Raw genomic sequence first — 18,742 nt, 5'->3', positions numbered from 1 at the left:
TCCGTCAGGTACACTAACTACAAGAAACTGGTAAAATTCAAATTTTCATTAAGGCCTTTAGGGCTTTGTGATTCTAGCCAAAAAATCCAACGTGTTTCCCGTTGAAGGATCTTCTTATCCCAATCACCCTGCCTCACTGTGGGTTGAACCCTTTCAATAACACAAAATCCAATCTGTTTCTCATCACCGCCATGGACCAAATTAACATGACGTGCTAATGGGGTCTCTCTTTTATGTCTAATGTCTCCCAGATGTTCCCCAATCCGTATCCGCAGTTCCCGCTTCGTTTTGCCCACATAATCCAACGGACAAGAACATGTGCACAGATAAACAACTCCTGCAGTTTTGCAATTAGCAAATGAGTTCATTTTATACGTTCTTTTCGTGTGGGCACTACTAAACGTTTTTGATGGTACCACATGCTTGCAAAAACTGCAGTGTCCACATCTAAACGTCCCAACCTGCCTGTTTTGTAGCCATGTCTCCTCCTTCTTATGTGGTTCCAGATGGCTCTTAACCACTAGATCTCTTATAGATTTTCCCTTCCTATAGGTCACTGAGGGTTTGGGAGAGATTATCCCCCTAATATCTTGGTCAGTCCTGAGTATATCCCAGTGTTTCCTCAAAATCCCCATTACTCTCTTTGACTGATCGTCAAAGGTACCTATTAATCTAGTCAGATTTTCCTTATCTTTCTTCTCTCTGGGATTTAGTAGTGAAGATCTCCTAGTCTGTCTGGCCAATTTCAAGGCAGGTTGAATGACATTGGTGGGATAGCCCCTATCCTTAAACCTATCACACAGGTCCCTAGACTGGGCCTGAAAGTCACCCCACTCGGAACAGTTTCTCCTAAGTCTGAGAAACTGCCCCCTGGGGATACCACGTCTCAGGGGGAGAGGATGATGACTCTCCCATCTAAGAAGACTGTTTGTAGAAGTGGGTTTCCGGTACAGAGATGTTGTCAATGACCCATCTTTTGCAATTGATATCGTGGTGTCCAAGAAAGTAATACTTTCTCCACCAATCTCATATGTGAAAAACAGGCCCATCTCGTTAGTATTCAGATGATCCACAAAGGATTTAAACGATTCTCCATTACCCGTCCACAGGACGAGGATGTCGTCAATATAACGTCCCCAAAATAAAATATTCGGGGACCAGACGACATCCTCGTCACTGAAGACCACAGTGTCCTCCCACCAGCCCAGAAGCAAGTTTGCATACGTGGGGGCACAAGGGCTCCCCATCGCAGTGCCCCTGAGCTGGTGGTAGTACCTGCCATCAAACAAAAAATAATTATGGCAAAGTACAAATTCCAACAACTGCAACAAAAACTTATTGTGTGCACCCAAATGTACCCCCCTACCTCTCAGGAAATAGTTGACCGCCTTCAGGCCCTCCACATGCCTGATACTGCTGTACAATGCCTCAACATCAATAGATGCAAGAATGGTACCCGGGTCAACTACAATCCCCTCTATTTTGTTGAGAAGATCCATAGTATCCCTGAGATAGGAAGGCAGGGTCACCACAAATGGTCTCAAAATTTTGTCAAGATAGACACTGGAGTTCTGACACAGGGCATCAATCCCGGAGACAATCGGTCTCCCTTTAATCGGGTCCATGCCCTTATGGATTTTTGGTAGTGCATAAAATGTTGCGATTACCGGCCATTTTGGTAACAGAAAATCGAGTTCCTTCTTAGAAATCAGCTTGGTTTCTAGAGCCATTTTCAAGATTTTTGACAATCCCAAACTAAAATCTTTAGTTGGATCCATTCTCAAGATCTCATAGGTTGATTCATCAGATAGGATGGCTAAACACATCTCAATATATTTGTCCCTATTCAAGATAACCGTGTTGCCACCCTTATCTGAGGGTTTAAGTACAATCTGCTTATTATTCATCAGTCCCTCCAATGCTTTTCTCTCACGATACGTGACATTGGGTAGGGTCTGTTCTACTTTGGGATTTATATTCCGTATCTCATCAGATACTAACTGTAAAAAAATATCAATACAGCCAGTCTCTCCTATCGGAGGTGTTTTTTTACTTTTTAATTTCAAATCTGAAAATGGTCCAGTTCCCACTCCCCGCTGTCCCTCCTCCGCCATCTCTGTTAAAAGGAGCACATCAGGGAGTTCGTCCAACGTTATACCAAGTTGCTGACATTTAGCCTTATCACTCAAGAGAAAAAATTTTTTCCATTTCAATTTACGTGTGAATAAATTTATATCCTTTATCCATTCAAAGGGATCAAATTTGGTGGTTGGTACAAAAGAGAGTCCTCTCCTCAATACAACAATCTCCTCATTGGAGAGAGAATATGACGACAGATTGATTATCTGATTCTTATATTCCTCCCCCAACCTTACCTTGTTTGATTGGTACGTTCCCTCAATCTGTAGGGGACCAAACCTTTGGTCTCTAAAAAAGAGGAGGAGGAGGAAGACGACAATACTCCCCCAACTGTGGTGGAGGGCTGATTTAGATTCCCTACAGTAGTATTCATTGATGCTCTCCCCGATGTTCTTGTATAGTACCTGTCTGTTCCTTGCCATCTCTTATAGCCACCTCTACGGCTATGTCCCCTGTATCTGAAATGGGTTTTCCTACTATTATACCCTGAATTACCCTCAGTATCAGATGATTCAACCTCCGAGGATGATCTATCTGTAGGACAATAATTATTATCTGTGAGAGCTGGGTATGCTCTTTTTTCCTTGAATTCAGCTATGTCTCTTAGGAACCTTTTATGTTTCCTCTCTTTCATATACAGTTGATATTTCTCAACCGCAGTTTTGAGATTCTCCTCCTTGGTAGTAAAATCAGTTACTGTCTTAAATTTTAATATAGCCTCTGTCAGTTCCTTCACTTTCTGAGACGTTTTTTCAAGGGTAATTTTTTCTTCATCTAACAAAACCTGCATCAGACGTAAGGATGAAGATGTTAGTTCTTCCTCCCACTTAGTTAGCAATAACGGGGTTCTACATCGAGGAGCAGGCATCAAATGTATCCGTAACCCACGTGGGACAATTTTTTGTTTGATATAGTTCTCTAATGACTGTACCTCCCACCACGATTTGATATTATCCTTAAACCCCTCAAGTAAATCAGAAAACAGTGCCCTAAGGGATAGACCCGTAGTAGACAGGGAATCAGTTTCAATGTCAGAAAATACCTCTTTTGCATCATTCAGCCACTTTCTTGTGTCAAATGAACCCGACAGAAATCCAGCCATGCTAGTCCAGAAAAAACCTCAAACGATTATTGGATCAAATATTCTGAAAAAACCATGAGAGCAAAAAGAATTTGACCCTAAAAATTAACTTTTATTCCAATATTAAAAACCTGGATAGTACCAATATAGGGAGCAGGGTACATAATATTTTGAACATATAAATTGTGCAATATATCAGGGCACTACACTCGCCCTAATAGGCCCTAGTGCGTCCCTCTGTACAACCCTAGTCAACGAAGAGGATACACAGAGGATACAGTAGGGGATCACCCCTACTCTGGAACTCTCTACCACAACATATCAGACTCTCACCTACCATCGAAACCTTCAAAAAGAGCCTGAAGACCCACCTCTTCCGACAAGCCTATAACCTGCAGTAACCACCGATCGACCAAACCGCTGCACGACCAGCTCTACCCTCGCCTACTGTATTATCACCCATCCCTTGAAGATTGTGAGCCCTCGCGGGCAGGGTCCTCTCTCCTCCTGTACCAGTTATGACTTGTATTGTTTAAGATTATTGTACTTGTTTTTATGTATACCCCCCTCACATGTAAAGCGCCATGGAATAAATGGCGCTATAACAATAAATAATAATAATAATAATAATAATACACAAAAAAACACAAACACACACAAATCCCGAAAACATGACCCCTAGTGGAGAGACCATGTACTGTCTCTAGGAGTACACCTAATCTTAACACAGAGTGGAGGGTATATATCCACCCTAATATCTCGTAGCAAAAAATGCTTATGGTTGCAGCTCAATTAAAACCTTATCTCGTAGGAAAAAATGCCAAATGCTGCATAGATGACAGACTGTAGCTTTCTAAAGAGGCGTTCACACATAGCAATAATACATAGATTAAATCCAACAGGAGTCCCCACGGTCACGTGGGGAGATGATGTGATATGCGCTGAGAGGGACACGTGATCGGGGTATGTCACCGGAAGTGACGTTTAGGGTCACATGATGTGGCGGTGGGACTATACTTCAGTGTACTGATCTCTAGTGATGCGCGTAATTAGGATGCGCTACCGGAAGTGATGATTTTGGCCACATGACATGGGGGCGCGTCCCACAATGATCACAAGCATGGCGTCATACCGGAAGTGACGTCGTAGTCTGAACGCGGTAAATATGAGCCGGCGGGAGACAGAAAACACGCCGCACACTGCATTGATCATTCGGCTGGGGTGATGAGACCCCTTGCGCTCTTTTGCCCCTGATGAACCCTCAACATCTAAGAGGGGGAAACGCGTCGGGCTGGGCTCGTTATCATCTGATGGCTGATAAGTATTTTTTGATTTTTTTATGCTGACAGACTGATGGATGGCAATTTGTTTATTGGGTAATTGGGTCATCCCATGAATGAATTTAATGGTGCTTTTTGCCATACTTGTATAAAAGAGATTATTGTGTCTATTGTGATTTTTGAGGACTATTATGTCCCTTGGACACGCTAGATCAGCAAATATGTTTTCCTGATGAACTCCTGTTGGATTTAATCTATGTATTATTGCTATGTGTGAACGCCTCTTTAGAAAGCTACAGTCTGTCATCTATGCAGCATTTGGCATTTTTTCCTACGAGATAAGGTTTTAATTGAGCTGCAACCATAAGCATTTTTTACTACGAGATATTAGGGTGGATATATACCCTCCACTCTGTGTTAAGATTAGGTGTACTCCTAGAGACAGTACATGGTCTCTCCACTAGGGGTCATGTTTTCGGGATTTGTGTGTGTTTGTGTTTTTTTGTGTATCCTCTTCGTTGACTAGGGTTGTACAGAGGGACGCACTAGGGCCTATTAGGGCGAGTGTAGTGCCCTGATATATTGCACAATTTATATGTTCAAAATATTATGTACCCTGCTCCCTATATTGGTACTATCCAGGTTTTTAATATTGGAATAAAAGTTAATTTTTAGGGTCAAATTCTTTTTGCTCTCATGGTTTTTTCATAATATCAGGGCTCAGCATCTGAAGCAGAGTGTAAATGTATTAATCCCATTATAAGTATAGGGATGAGGTGTAACTGCCGGAGTATGATAGAGCCTTAGTGATACGGCTCAGCGGTTTTCGACAGAGTGTATATAATGTTATTCCCATACAAATAAAGGGATAGCATAGGCCTTTGAGGGGTGTCATTTAAGGACTGAGTGAATCTGTGTATCCATTCAGTCACTGGGTGTCACTCTTTTGTATCAAATAAGCAAGAGAGTCAGTGTGTGTAGTCAATATACTGTATTTACACTGTATCAGGGAGATATATTATTTCATTAGGGATGATGTGCAATAACATTAGCACTTTGGTTTACTGTAATTTGGGATAATATAGTGTGAGATCCTCAGGATAAGTGCATAGTGCAATAAATAATAAGCACTTTCCTAGTGAAATTCTATCACTTCAAGGTGTTAATGAATACAGTGTTGGGTATATTTTTTATTTAATATTAGTGTCCTTTGTGACTCCCTCGGTTGGGGTTGACAGGACAAACTGCACAAAAGCACAGTGGATGGTTTGATTTATTTATTTACTGTTCTATTAAAAGTTAAGTTTGATATCGGTTTTCCACCACAGTTAGTGATTTTTGTATGAGTTGGTGGGATCTCTATCTGGTAGAAGGGTGCCAAGTCAGGGATATTTTTCAGAACCCCTTTGGGCCAGGCTACAGGGACCTGGGTTTGATGCGGGGCATCACTATCTACGTATTCTTAGAGCGAGATCAGTGGCCAAAAGTCATTTAACCCCTTAAAAACATAATTTACGTATTCAAATCTGTGAATATCGGCTGTCTGCCCAAGTTGATGCCAATTCTAATGCCGAGAACCCATTTGGGCCAGGCTGGAGGAACCTGAGTTTGATAAGGGGCATCATTATCTATGTATTCTTAGTGTGAGATCAGTGGCCCAAATTTATTTAACACCTTAAAACATCAGTTACTTATTCAAATCTGTGAAAATCGGCTGTTTGCCCACTTTGATGCCAATTCTGATGCCCAGAACCCATTTGGTCCAGGCTGGAGGGACCTGGGTTTGATGCAGGGCATCACTAGCTACGTATTCTTAGTGCAAGATCAGTGGCCCAAAGTCATTTTACCCCTTAAAAACACCAGTTACTTATTCAAAAGGCCAAAATCGACTGTCTTCCCACTTTGATGCCAGTTCTGTTGCCTAGAACCCATTTGGGCCAGGCTGGAGAGACCTGGTTTTGATGTGGTGATGGCTGATTTTAAGTGTACTCACATCAGGGCTCCTCGCTGCATTGTGTTTTGTTATTGTGATTATTTTTTGTTGCTCAACTTATAAAATACAAAAACCAGAAAACAAAAAATTGCCGAATAAGAAACTGACGAATAAGAAACCAACTGCAGGCTCGTTATAAAATAAACAAAGCGGAAACTATATGCCATAAAACAATAGAGTTTTATTATAAATCAATTAAAAAGCATTGAAGTACAATGCAATATTTATCGGGGAAATAAATGCAAAAAGACAAAGGCCTATAAACCAGGTACCAACAATTTCATAAGAAAATATATACACATATAATAATTCAATAGTCCATATATGGAGCCTTCTTTATATATAAAACAAGCTTCCCGGAGGGATAGTTCCTAAAATGTGCAGATAACAAGGATTATATCAAAAATTCTTTACATGCAAAGTCCGCAAAAACTCAGAAACTCACCTTTAATCAAACATCTAAATTCCAAGGAGAATTACAAGCAATTTTGAATGAGGCTTTTGATGAGGGCATTATTACCAAGGATTTACAAAAATATCTAATTCCAGAATACCCAAAAATGGCGTGTATTTACTTCACTCAAAAAATACATAAAGATTCGTTAAACCCCCCAGGCCTGCATTGTCTCAGGCAATGGCAACTTATGCGAGACAATCAGTAAATACCTAGATATTTATTTGAAGCCTCTGGTAAGCAATCTTTCATCAGTGGAGATGTGTTGAAAAAAATAGAAGGAATCCCGATAGATGATGATATGTGGTTGGTCACCATGGACGTTGAGTCCTTGTACACATCTATCCAACAAGAGGATGGCATCTTGGCGGTTAAAACTTTTTTTTAACTGCATCCGAGTGTGATATGGAATTCAATGAACTACTGTTGAAGCTCCTCAGATATGCCTTGGAACACAACTACTTTACTTTTAAAGGGGGCATTTATTTACAAAAACAGGGCAGTGCCATGGGGGTGGCATACGCCTCATCGTACGCAAATTTATTTTTGGGTAAATGGGAGAAATCGATCTTTTTTTCTAATCCCATAGCATACATTGAAGGAGCCCTTCTATGGGTGCGTTATATAGATGACGTCCTGTTGATTTGGCAGGGTTCTGAACATGATCTTCTTGCGTTTGTTAATGCCCTGAATGATAACACTTTAAATATCAAATTAACTTGTAAATATAGTAAGACTAGCATTGATTTTTTTTGATATATTGATTTCAAAAGGTGAGAATGGCATTCTGGAAACAGATGTTTTCCGAAAAGAAACCACAGTAAGTGCCATTTTGCACGCCTCTTCTTCACATCCCCAGCCGTTAAAAAACGGAATACCCACCGGACAATTTTTGAGGGCCAGAAGAATCTGTTCTACGCAGCAAACATTTACTGAACAGGCTAATACTTTGACAGATTTAGAGAACGTGGCTACTCCAAAAGAAGCATAAAGAAAGGCTATAAGAGAGCAAGAATGGCCAATAGAAATGATTTATTACAACCACGTGTCAACGTTGAGAATTAATCGAAGGTAAGATTCATTACCACATATAATCATCAGTGGATGAAAATGAGAGACACTTTAAATAAATTTTGGCCTATTTTGCGAATGGATCGTGCATTGGCTAAATATATTCCTCCACAGCCATCCATAACTTATAAACGGCAACCAAATCTCAAGGATCAACTTCTACATAGCCATTATCCTGAAGCTTCTAATGATAGAACTTTTGAATCCGATGGACCTAAATGGGGTTTTTTCATCTGTGGAAAATGCATAGCCTGTCCTAATATGCGACGAGCCTTCAAATTCAATTCCAGCAATGGTAAGAAGGAATTTACTATCACTCAGCACATAACTTGTGACTCTGTGGGCGTAGTATATCATGCAGTATGCCCATGCCCCAAAATTTATGTGGGATTAACATCCAGATCTTTGAAAATCAGAGTAAGGGAGCACTATCATGATATTCTTAAAGCGCAAGATGAGGATGATTGGACATTATTAAAACCAATAGCTAAGCATTTTAAAATATATCACGATTGCAATGCCAAATTGCTAAAAGTCATCGGTATTGATAGAGTTCATATTGATTTGCGGGGAGGTAATTGGAGAAAAACACTCGCTCAATTAGAGGCTCGTTGGATCTCCAAGATCCAATCAGTCCAACCAGCGGGTCTTAATGAAATATTAAGCTTTGTCCCATTTTTATAATAATGCTCTTATGTTTTATTTTTTAACATTTTCTCTATATTCTTTTAGATTTTATTTACATTCGTGATGTTTGATGATTTGGATGATGGCTCTTTGTGATTCACATCCTGTTGTGCTTCATGGCCCGGTGTACGTACACCCTTTCTAAGCCGCAAAATTATCTATGAAAGAGAAGAAGCTGAGAAGAATTTAGTAATTTTTTTATTTTTCTTTCTTTACACATACACTCACTGGCCACTTTATTAGGTACACCTGTCCAACTGTGTGTTAAGACTTAATTTCTAATCAGCCAATCACATGGCGGCAACTCAGTGCATTTAGGCATGTAGACATGGTCAAGACAATCTCCTGCAGTTCAAACCGAGCATCAGTATGGGGAAGAAAGGTGATTTGAGTGCCTTTGAACGTGGCATGATTGTTGGTGCCAGAAGGGCTGGTCTGAGAATTTCAGAAACTGCTGATCTACTGGGATTTTCACGCACAACCATCTCTAGGGTTTACAGAGAATGGTCCGAAAAAGAAAAAAAATCCAGTGAGCGGCAGTTCTGTGGCCGGAAATGCCATGTTGATGCCAGAGGTCAGAGGAGAATGGGCAGACTGGTTCGAGCTGATAGAAAGGCAACAGTGACTCAAATTGCCACCCGTTACAACCAAGGTAGGCAGAAGAGCATCTCTGAACGCACAGTGCGTCGAACTTTGAGGCAGATGGGCTACAGCAGCAGAAGACCACACTGGGTACCACTCCTCTCAGCTAAGAACAGGAAACTGAGGCTACAATTTGCACAAGCTCATCGAAATTGGACAGTAGAAGATTGGAAAAACGTTGCCTGGTCTGATGAGTCTCGATTTCTGCTGCGACATTCGGATGGTAGGGCCAGAATTTGGCGTAAACAACATGAAAGCATGGATCCATCCTGCCTTGTATCAACGGTTCAGGCTGGTGGTGGTGGTGTCATGGTGTGGGGAATTTTTTCTGAGCACTCTTTGGGCCCCTTGGTACCAATTGAGCATCGTTGCAACGCCACAGCCTACCTGAGTATTGTTGCTGACCATGTCCATCCCTTTATGACCACAATGTACCCAACATCTGATGGCTACTTTCAGCAGGATAATGCGCCATGTCATAAAGCTCGAATCATCTCAGATTGGTTTCTTGAACATGACAATGAGTTCACTGTACTCAAATGGCCTCCTCAGTCACCAGATCTCAATCCAATAGAGCATCTTTGGGATGTGGTGGAACGGGAGATTCGCATCAGGGATGTGCAGCCGACAAATCTGCGCCAACTGTGTGATGCCATCATGTCAATATGGTCCAAAATCTCTGAGGAATGCTTCCAGCACCTTGTTGAATCTCTGCCACGAAGAATTGAGGCAGTTCTGAAGGCAAAAGGGGGTCCAACCCGTTACTAGCATGGTGTACCTAATAAAGTGGCCAGTGAGTGTATATTTGTTTATATACACTTTTTTATTATGTATAAAATCTTTGAATGCCCATATAGGTAAGACTTCGTGATTCACATATTTCTATATGTACTTTATATGTATATTATAAACACTTTTTCCTTTTGTATTTTTCCTTTTTGGATAATTATCCTCCATCTATGGGATGGAGGATAATTATAATTTGCTATAACTAACCACAGTTAGTTACTATGCCCGGGCAGCGCCGGGCTCTTCAGCTAGTTATATATATATGCACTTTAGCACCTTATATAACTCATATTCTTTATATATATTTCCTTTATAAGGATATGTAATATAAATATATCACACACTTATGCACTTTATTTGCGTATAAATTTTCCTTCTCGTGCTTCCCTCATTTCTATGGCGCTGCTGCAGACAGATATGTCTCCTGCCTGATCACTGTGATGAGCGCTTCTCCTGGCGCTGCTATGGCAAGGCGCCTCTGCTGCTGCCCACTTCCCCTCTTTGCTCTGACCAGTCGGGCTGAGGACGGACTGGGCGTCATCTGACGCTGAACCAGGCTGACGTCACACAGGTCTTGCCAGCTGAAGCGCCACTACCCGATCGCTGTGATTAGCACAACAGGCGTGGCGTGCTAGAAATCAATCTTGTGAAGAGCAATCAGACATGCACAATCCCTTTAGATAAAGCTTCACTGCGAAACACGTGTCAAGGGGTGTTTCGGCCATCCAGGTATAGTATCTGCCTAGCAGCAGCGGCTCTTAACCCTTTCCTCCTTGGTTTACTTTATACTGTTTGTAAGCAGCTTTTTGGCTTTTATGACTGCATTATGCCTCTCCTCTTAGCCTATTTGCTTACTGCACTATGCTCAGGATTAAGTATTTGCACTTATTAGGGATGGAGGATTTGTTCTACTGCTGTATGCCATTATTCATGTAGGCAATTTAAATACTAACTTTTTTTTGGTGCACTTTACTTATTTTTGTATAGCGCATATTTTGAATAGTATATATATGTATATATATATATATATATATATATATATATATATATATATATATATATATATATTGTTGCCACTTTATGATTATAGCTTTTTGCGGACTTTGCATGTAAACATTTTTGATATAATCCTTGTTATCTGCACATTTTAGGAACTATCCCTCCGGGAAGCTTGTTTTATATATAAAGAAGGCTCCATATATGGATTATTGAATTATTATATGTGCATATATTTTCTTATGAAATTGTTTGTACCTGGTTTATAGGCCTTTGTCTTTTTGCATTTATTGCCCCGATAAATATTGCATTGTACTTCAAAGCTTTTTAATTGATTTATAATAAAACTCTATTGTTTTTATGGCATATAGTTTCCGCTTTATTTTGCATGATTTATGAATTTATTGGAAATGCCGCCTCTATTAGGTAATATATAATATTATGATACTCGTTATAAAATAAGTGTTAGGCGGGATCACGCTTGCGAGAAACTCGCACAAGTCTCGCACCTCAATACCCGGCACTCGGGCGCAGAGTGTGCAGCCGCATGTATTTCTATGCAGCTGAGTGCTCCTGTCCGAGTGCCGGTTGCAGTGTCGGGTATGGAGGTGCGAGGTTCTCGTGTGACCCCGGCCTAAAAAATATTCCTGTCTGACCTGTGATGTTTGCTCTATTAAACACCTGAGCAATTCCCAAAAAAAAAAAAAAACATTAAAAAGCCAGAAGAGAGGACTACAATGGAGTGTGTGAGGATCCTGGAGCCGGCACCATTCGGTCCTGTCAGTGTTGAGTGGTCTACAGTGGAAGGGATTCTCTGAGGACCTCGCTTCAGTACCTCCCATTCTAGGCACCTCAGCACTGACCTATCTAGAATGGAGGGGCTAAAGTGAGGTTCTCAGCTAATCACCTCCAATCTAGACACAACCCGTATAGCTGCCACTGGGAACAGCGGATTGTACGGAGCGCCGGGTGTCAGAGCCCACAATGTAATATCAATGTCCGATCCTAAGTGAAAGCCATCACTAGAAAAGGACGACAACATCTGTAATGTCCCCTGTGCCCAGTATTGGGGAATCGCCAGCACCTACCTCCGCCTGCAGGGGGCGCTATCTCCGGGAATGGAGGTGTTACTGCCCCCTGCGCAGCCCAGTAATGGGGAATCTCCAGCACCTACCTCCACCTGCAGGGGGCGCTATCTCCGGGAATGGAGGGGTTACTGCCCCCTGCGCAGCCCAGTAATGGGGAATCTCCAGCACCTACCTCCACCTGCAGGGGGCGCTATCTCCAGGAATGGAGGGGTTACTGCCCCCTGTGCTGCCCAGTAATGGGGAATCTCCAGCACCTACCTCCACCTGCAGGGGGCGCTATCTCCGGGAATGGAGGGGTTACTGCCCCCTGCGCAGCCCAGTAATGGGGAATCTCCAGCACCTACCTCCACCTGCAGAGCCGCACACCACATATATGGCTGCTCTGTGCGCACAGGACCTGGGATGAGGTCACAGGAGGGGAGGAGTCAGGGATCACATGATTAGGGGCCTCAGTGTATGCAGGACTCTGCTGTGCTGGGTGTCATGGTGCTGGATGAGGGGAAGTTTCTGTGTGGGGTCAGGAGGGGTTTACAGGGAGGATGTAGCGGAGCCGTGTGTGTACGAGGTGTACGGAGCGGAGCCGGGTGTGTACGAGGTGTACGGAGCGGAGCCGTGTGTGTACGAGGTGTACGGAGCGGAGCCGTGTGTGTACGAGGTGTACGGAGCAGAGCCGCGTGTGTACGAGGTGTACGGAGCAGAGCCGCATGTGTACGAGGTGTACGGAGCGGAGCCGTGTGTGTACGAGGTGTACGGAGCGGAGCCGTGTGTGTGTACGAGGTGTACGGAGCAGAGCCGTGTGTGTGTACGAGGTGTACGGAGCAGAGCCGTGTGTGTACGAGGTGTACGGAGCAGAGCCGTCTGTGTGTGTACGAGGTGTACGGAGCGGAGCCGTGTGTGTACGAGGTGTACGGAGCGGAGCCGTGTGTGTACGAGGTGTACGGAGCAGAGCCGTGTGTGTACGAGGTGTACGGAGAGGAGCCGCGTGTGTACGAGGTGTACGGAGCGGAGCCACGCGTGTACGATGTGTACGGAGCGGAGCCGCGTGTGTACGAGGTGTACGGAGCGGAGCCACGCGTGTACGATGTGTACGGAGCGGAGCCGCGTGTGTACGAGGTGTACGGAGCGGAGCCGCGTGTGTACGAGGTGTACGGAGCGGAGCCGCGTGTGTACGAGGTGTACGGAGCGGAGCCGCGTGTGTACGAGGTGTAAGGAGCGGAGTCGTGTGTGTAATGCAGGTGTCTGGATTCAACGAGCAGAGACCACGAGGAAGGAACAGTCAGGGGTTGATATAATTCTATTTATAATTCTATATACCTCTTAACGACCGCCTATACGCCTTTTAACGCTGATTTTTAATGGTGCGGAGCTTGAAGTGTATAGCATCCCTCAAAGTCGGAATTTCTCCGGGGTCTCGGCTACCGGTGTTGTGATCACCATTATTAATATAACTGTGACCGCAAAAAAGTCTGATTTGCCATTTATTTTCTCCTCCTGGTACACCAGAGGAGAGAGAAATAGGGACCCCCCCCGATCATTCCACCGGTACCTCTGGTGTCCATGCAACCCTCGTGAAGTCCCCTGGGCCACCGACGTCTTCTTCCGGGACAAAATGGCGGGCGTACTCAGGACAAATTGCACAACAACTTTTGTGGTCCAATTTCTCCTATTACCCTTGGGAAAATAAAAATTTGGGGGTGAAAAGATAATTTTTATGGAAAAAATATGACTTTTTATTTTCACAGCTCTGCGTTGTAAACTTTAGTGAAACACTTGGGTGTTCAAAGTTCTCACAACACATCTAGATAAGCTCCTTAGGGGGTCTAGTTTCCAAAATGGGGTCACTTGTGGGGGGGTTTCCACAGTTTAGGCACATCAGGGGCTCTCCAAACGCAACATGACGCCCGCAGACCATTCCATCAAAGTCTGCATTCCAAAACATCACTACTTCCCTTCCAAGCCCTGACGTGTGCCCATACAGTAGTTTTCTCCCACATATGGGGTACCAGCGTACTCAGGACAAATTGGACAACAACTTTTGGGGTCCAATTTCTCCTGTTACCCTTGTGAAAATAAAAAAAAAATTAGGGGCTAAAAAATCATTTTGGGGCCTAATTTCTCCTGTTACCCTTGGAAAAATAAAAAAAATTTTTTTTTGGGGGGGGGAAAGAATTTTTGTGGAAAATTATGATTTTTTATTTTCACGGCTCTAAGTTATAAACTTCTGTGAAGCCCTTGGGGGTTCAAAGTGCTCACCACACAACTAGATAAGCTCCTTGGGGGGGTCTAGTTTCCAAAATGGTGTCAGTTGTGGGGGGTTTCCACTGTTTAGGCACATTAGGGGCTCTCTAAACGCGACATGGCATCCGATCTCAATGCCAGCCAATGCTGCATTGAAAAAGGCAAACGGTGCTCCTTCCCTTCCGAGCTCTGCCGTGTGCCCAAACAGTGGTTTACCCCAACATATGGGGTATCGGCGTATTCAGGAGAAATTGCACAACAAATTTTGTGGTTCATTTTCTCTTTTTACACTTGTGAAAATAAAAATAAAAAAAAATTGCTTCGGAAGTAAAATGTTTGTGAAAAAAAGCTAAATGTTCATTTTTTTCCTGCCATATTGCTTTAGTTCCTGTGAAGCATGTAAAGGGTTAATAAACTTCTTGAATGTGGTTTTGAGCACCTTGAGGGGTGCAGTTTTTGGAATGGTGTCACTTTTGGGTATTTTCTATCATGTACACCACTCAAAGTGACTTCAAATGTGATGTGGTCCCTAAAAAAAAAAATGGTTTTGTAAATTTTGTTGTAAAAATGAGAAATCACTGGTCAACTTTTAACCCTTATAATTCCCTAACGAATTGTGCTGATGTAAAGTAAAGTAAACATGTGGGAAATGTTATTTATTAAGTATTTTGTGTAACATATCTCTCTGATTTAAGGGCATAAAAATTAAAAGTTTGAAAATTGCAAAATTTTAAAAAAATTTCGCAATATTTCCGTTTTCTCATAAATAAACACAAGTCATAGCGAAGGAATTTTACCACTACCATGAAGTACAATATGTCACAAAAAAAACAGTCTCAGAATCAGCGGGATCCGTTAAAGCACTCCAGAGTTATAACCTCATAAAGTGACAGTGGTCAGAATTGTAAAAATTGGCCTGGTCATTAAGGGGTTAAATTGGTGTTAGTAAAAATGCAAATCAATAGTAGAACGAATAGTAAGTTTAGAATAACAAGGAAGTTTTTCACTATTTAACGTTAATGTTTTTTTCACAAAAGGTGGTGTGCTGTCATGGGAGTCACCACATAAGTTCTCTCTGACGCTCTGGTGCTAGAGGGAGTCACCGGGTTTTCCCGGTAGGCCGCAAGTCTCTTCCTGACACAGTCTATCAAAGCCCGTTGAGCCTCCCCCTCCCAACAAGTAATCCCAATCCCAGCCAACTCCGGTACCGTAGGTGATAGCTGGAAGTGATGGCCCTGCTCACTCGCACTGTTCCTATGCAATCGCAGGCATACCATTCCTGTCACAGCCTCCAGAAGGCTTTTTTTCGGCTTGACTGACGGCGGAAGTCTTCAGTCCAGCACAAAAGGTCACTCCTCCAGCAAATATTTCAGCACACTTTGGTTCCACTTGATTTTGGCTGGCCTGCAGATGGCAGTCTTTCCTCATTATTGGCACATCCTGAAAGAGTTCTCCAGAGATATCATGGCTTTTTGTTACATTCCTCCCCCCCTTTTTACTCGCCAATATTCGGGTGAGTGGAATTCTTTAGAGTTCGAAGTTTCCCCATAGGCAGGCTGAGTTCAGCCAACAGTTGAGCGCACTCCTTGGTCTTCTGCTGTATCTGGGACCAGACTAATTCATCCTGACACACCAGTTAGGGGTAATCCTGGGCCTTTGCCCGCTCAGTGCTACAAAGCTCTTCCCACAGAGATGCATCTGGGGTACTTGGAACCTCAGCCTCTGGAGGTGATAAGTTGACTCCAAGCTCGTTTTCTGTCCGATTCGAGAGCGGCAATGGCATCTCCAATGCACTCATCGGCCTTGCAAGCTATTCTTCTAAGACTTCCTTTTGCGGGACTTCAGCCACTTCTGTTGAGGGCCCAGCCTCAGTACGGGGATCGACTTGAATTTTCCATTTCTTAAAACTTCAGTTCAACAAGCTTGCTTCCCGTCTGGTGTTGGTGTTCTTGGATCCAGGCACTTGGACTACTGTCCTGACAGGAGTATGTACGAAGTGTGACCTGCAATCGCATGGACTCGACTGTTTTATACTCACACCAACTCAGACCTGAATTCGGGCCACTTTATCTACTTGTCCTCTTCCAGGGTCAGCAACATCTGCAACAGGTTCGGTTGAGGTGCTCACATGCCCCATTCCCTTGTGGATGATACAGTGTGGTTTGGAATTTATCGATTCAATAGATGCGATAAAGCTCGTTCATTACTCTCCAATGGAAGCAGGCCCTTGGTCGGAATGAATTCACTTCGTGCTTCCATATATTAGGATGATGTGATGACAAATGGCTCTGGCTGCAGCTTCAGCTCGCTGATCTCGAGTGTGAGTCACCACCACGAACGTTGTGATGTGATCACTCATCATCAAGCAATAACCGTAGCTACTGTATGAAGTTCCGATCATCAGATAGTCGATAGCTCTCTGTTCCGGGGCTATTTTCAGCTCTGCAGGGTACTTGGGGGTGAAGCAGCCCTAGTTTCCCGATTGGGCCTTTGCCCCAAAGCGACCCACCTCCTCAGCCTCGTCAGCTCTGGATTGGACTGTTGCAAGTTTATCCACTCGTCTCTTGAGCAGCCTAGAATCTGGGGGGGTCTGGAATAATAATAATATAATAATCTTTATATAGCGCCAACATATTCCGCAGCGCTTTACAGTTTAACAGTTTTAAAACACAAGTCATAAGTAACAACGTTAACAATACAATAATTAAAGCAAAATAAGACGACCCTGCTCATGAGAGCTTACAATCTACAATGAGGTGAGGGAGATACAAAGTACAGGTGTGTATTTACAATGAAGGTCCAGCCATCTTGAGGGAGTGAAGGATGGATGGAGATAGTAAATGGGCTACACACGCACACTTACACATAGAATGACTTTGATTAGTGAACGTGATAAGCCGCTCTGAACAAATGTGTTTTGAGGGAGCGCCTAAAACTATGCAAATGGAATCTCCTTTAGACTCCTGAGGTGTTACTACAGCCGGGGTGAACTGTTTAAAATCAGAGATCTTCATCTATGTATGTATTCGAGAACACATCTGCATGCGTGCTCTGGGACTAAGTTCATACTAGGCATTTTGGCAGCTTTTTTATGCTTTTCTAAACGCAAATTTTCAGCTGTGTATTACAGTACCAGCAAAGTCTGTGAGATTTCAGAAATGTCATGCATACAGCTTTTGTCATCAGGATTTTGTGCTTTGCATGCATGATTTTTTGCACAATGGAACATGTCACTTGTTTCAGCATTTTCCACCCATTGAAATTAATGGGTGGTGAAAAAACGCACCAAAAACACGGGTGCTGCTGCGTCTTTTGTGCCAAAAGCTGATTCTATAGTATAGGACTTTTTTTTCGACATTAAACTTTATCGGCATCCACAAGAGACAAATCTAACATGCCAAAACCACAGCTAACACGCCCAAAAACGCAAAAAAAACCCGATGAAAACATGCTTCTTTCCTGCCAAGAGATCAGGCTTTGCTGCTGAAAACACGCCTAATGCGAAGTTACCCTTAGACCAATAGGAGATCTTGTACTGGTGCTTAGACATCCTCGCGACCCACTGCTGTTCTAACGCGCCTAACTTCGCATTTTCTAGGTGGGCCGGGGGGGTTGTCTGTTTTCATTTGCATTTCTGAACCTGACAAATACTCTCTAAACTTTTCTGTCATGACCCATACCAGCGCCAACAACTCCAATTTGAATGAACTGTAATTGTCCAGATTCTTCTCCGTATCTCTCGGTGACCTATGTAATCACTTGCTCTCTTCCTTCTTGTACCTGAGGCCAATACTGACCCCAGTCCATATAGTCTTCCATCGGTGAACAGCACTAAAGTCTGTGAGAAGTCTGCATAAACCAACATTGGAACATCCGTCAGTGCCATCTTCATTGCCTGAAATGCTTCCTCTTGCTGTAGGCCCCACTGAATGGGGTGGTTCGCTCCCCTGGCCATACCCCACAACAAGTTGTTGAGTGGTACTGCAATCTTGGCGAAGTCCCTTATGAACCTGCGGTAGTATCCGGCCAGCCCTAGGAAAGCTCTCAAGTCTATCCGGTCGATAGGCGTGGGCCTCTTCTGTACCGCAGCCATCTTCTCTGTGGTGGGGTAAACTCCTGCACTAGATACTTTGTCTCCCAGGTAATCAATTTCACACTTAAATAGGTGACACTTCCAGGACTGAATTTTTAACCTATGTCTTTGAAGCAGTTCCAGCACTTGCTCCAGACAGTTAAGATGCTCTTCAAAAGTGGCGGAATAAATTATGTCATCAAGATATATCA

This window comes from Dendrobates tinctorius, unplaced genomic scaffold (assembly GCF_039654945.1).
Source record: "Dendrobates tinctorius isolate UK_male_01 unplaced genomic scaffold, ASM3965494v1 ptg000155l, whole genome shotgun sequence".
Classification (NCBI taxonomy): domain Eukaryota; kingdom Metazoa; phylum Chordata; class Amphibia; order Anura; family Dendrobatidae; genus Dendrobates; species Dendrobates tinctorius.
This window is presented reverse-complemented; position numbering follows the sequence as displayed.